This window comes from Pithys albifrons, chromosome 8 (assembly GCF_047495875.1).
Source record: "Pithys albifrons albifrons isolate INPA30051 chromosome 8, PitAlb_v1, whole genome shotgun sequence".
NCBI lineage: Eukaryota > Metazoa > Chordata > Aves > Passeriformes > Thamnophilidae > Pithys > Pithys albifrons.
Window position 1 is genome coordinate 6,626,740 of NC_092465.1, and position 2,900 is coordinate 6,629,639.

The window sequence follows — 2,900 nt, forward strand, 5'->3', positions numbered from 1 at the left end:
CTGTCCCCGCGTGGGTCTGCCCTTCCAGCCTGAGCAGTGGATGTTTTAGGTGAGGAACAGCATGCACAGAACTGGCCCCACCGTTTAACTCCCAAGGTCCATCTGCCATGGCCGAGAGAGCTTGGACAGTGACAGTGAAATCCAGGGGACTGTCACAGCACCCGGTACTGACTGGGGCTGACTCTGCTGAGCACCCGAGATGTGATGGGATGGGATGGCAGGGAGGCATTTACTGCCAGGGGACGGTCCCACTGAGAGTTGAACTCAGGACCTTGGGATTCGGAGTCCAGAGTGCTCTCCATTACACCACAGGACCACCCAATAACTCATTACCAACCCCAGCTAAACCAGTCACTATATTTTTAAGTCTCCCAAAGTGCATGGGGTGTCCCTGGGTGGGTCAGGGAAACACTGGAGACATCCTCCTATGGGGATGGAAAGTATAAGAAGAAATAACTGTTATTCACAAATGCATCAATTGCAGTTCAGACACAGAGTGGGAATGAAATCTCCAGCTCAGCTGGCAGGGTGTAACTGAGTAATGCCATTCCCTGAGGCCGAGGGATGAGCGTGGCAGGTGGTTGTACTGCTGTCCTACAGGAGTTGCGAGATCCTCGTCAGAATGGATGTACAACACACCAACTTCAGTGGGTGGTAAGTAAGGCCATGAAACATCTTTCCCTGATTTCCAGCAACCTTCCTAGCTCAGCCACACCAGCTTGTCTGTTTTGACTTGCAGAGAGAATCTCATTTCTGCCCTCGTATTGTTGTTGGTGTCTCAGAATTCTCACACAATGCAGGTAAAGCTCTTCTACGTCCAAAATGCTTCTCTGATCTAAAGAGCGTTCTAAAAATCATCCACGATTCTGATACATATTGAAGAGTGACAATGTCTGTAGCTGCTGTCAATGGAGGAGGAGATTCTCCTTTCCAATGGGAACCCGGAATGCAGGAGTTGCAAAATTAAGCAGCAGTTTCAGATTGGCTGTCATGGCAAGGGATGGAGGGAACACCTTTTTTACACCTGGTTTCCCCACACCACGGTTTAAATGTGGTGTCCACAGCGGCCTCTAAATATATGAAAGACCAGCAATGCGGAAATGGTGTTCTGACCTTTCTAATAACGAGTGTGAATTTGGAAGCCCTCTCTACTCCTCATTCTTTAAACTGCTGTGCTGTTGCTGAAGTGGAAAGGGAGGGAAAAGGATTTTCGCTGTAGACCTACTACACCTCTCACATACAGATTACACCTGGTAGGAACAGACAGACCATTTTTTCCAAGCTTTACAAAACGTGTCCTAAGGCAGTAGTTTCAAACCCACTTACTCAGAATTTCAAGTCTCATGAAAGTGTTTCATTTTTTCCACAAATGTTTGATTCTTACCCAAACAAGGCAAGAAAATGGGAGGAGTTTTGCAGTCTTCATCTCTTTCTCACTCACTTAACAAGGAATTTGGTAAGGATGATCTTACCTTAAACTGAATCAAGCAGTTAGCAAGGTTATTTATCTTGTGCTTCTGCTGAAGAAGGAACATGAGAGACTTGAGAATATTGAAAGAGCAGTAGATTATGCAAACCATCAGTTTTGTAGACTGCAGTCGCTTTTCACACAGAGAACAAGGATTAAAAACAATCTCATTTAATTATGTCATCTCCCACCGTTGCTGTCACCTTCTATAAACAACTGAGTAAAGAAAGATGAACTAGGAAAAGTAAACTAAAGCTTAATTAAGAAGGTATTTTCCTTTCTTTCCTACTCAGGCCCCCGCATGTATCATATCCCTGGGAAACAGCAGAAGTGCCGTTTCCTTACTCTGCTAATTAGTGACACCATATTCCGGGAATGGAGCGTTGGAGGGATATTCTCAACCATTTGTTTTAAAACAGAATGACAGTCATGGCTCTAACTTAGAAGTAACGAGCATTGGTGTAAACACAGCCTATTTGCTCAAAGCTGCTTTAATCAAATTGACATTTCACACCTTTTCCAAACTAGAACTGTTCCAAAAGGGGTCAACACTGAAAGCCTTGGTTGTAACACCAAAAATGTTGTAGTAGGTGGAGCTGAGACAGGAACATTTTTCAGGCTACCACTGAAAGCCCATGGCACCCTAAAAGACTTAAGCTCTAATTATTATATCTGAAAATAGCTGGAAGGGCGGAGTGAGTGATCAGCAGGCAGAAAAAAACCAACCAGCCAGAATATCTGTAAACTACCAAAGCACTAACGGAAATGTAGCCAACATAACTATGGCATGTACAGATCAAGAATTACCTGCATTGAATATTTAAAGATGCCGATCACCAGCTGAATAAATAAGTGTAATTTCCTGCATGTTTATGCATGGATAAATAACCTATTTAAGGTTGCATTATAGAAGATAATAACCAGGAGAATGAATAATATAATATACAAGGAACTGGCATACAAAGGGGATGCAGAGCTTTCCTCCTTTGGATTCAGGCTCTTTAAAGCTCATTGTGTATCATTTAATCAGCACAGTGTCTCGTGTTTATCCCTCATTCTTCTTTCACAGGGAAACCTCCAGGACAAATGTGCTGTGAGGAAGTGTCGTGGCTTTGCAAGGCTGAGTCAGACTCGGAGCAGACAGAGGTGCCGTAGGTGAGAAACTGCGTGCAGGAATTCCATGAGCGGGGTGACTCACAGATCTGGAGTACCCCCAGCTCCACAGGGACAAATGTGCCCGAGATTCTGGTTACATCCAATGCTTTTCAGCATTAAATAAAAGGCACTTAAACATTTCAAGTGGATGTTGAGTTGCTTTCAGCTGATGCCCCTGGTGCCTCTGGCATCATGCTGTGCCCACACCTCAGGGGGTCTGCTGCCATCACCTGCCTGTTCCTTCCTGCAATGTCACAGGTAATTCCCTCTGCCCTAA

The 2,900-nt window shown here is 44.7% G+C and overlaps 1 non-coding gene across 1 annotated transcript; it reads right to left on the reverse strand.

The window, feature by feature from the left end:
• Window positions 1-243: 243 nt before the first annotated feature.
• On the reverse strand, window positions 244-316 carry TRNAR-CCG (transfer RNA arginine (anticodon CCG)). Its single transcript has one exon. It is a non-coding gene; the product is annotated as a tRNA-Arg (tRNA).
• Between the last annotated feature and the right edge of the window lie 2,584 nt (window positions 317-2,900).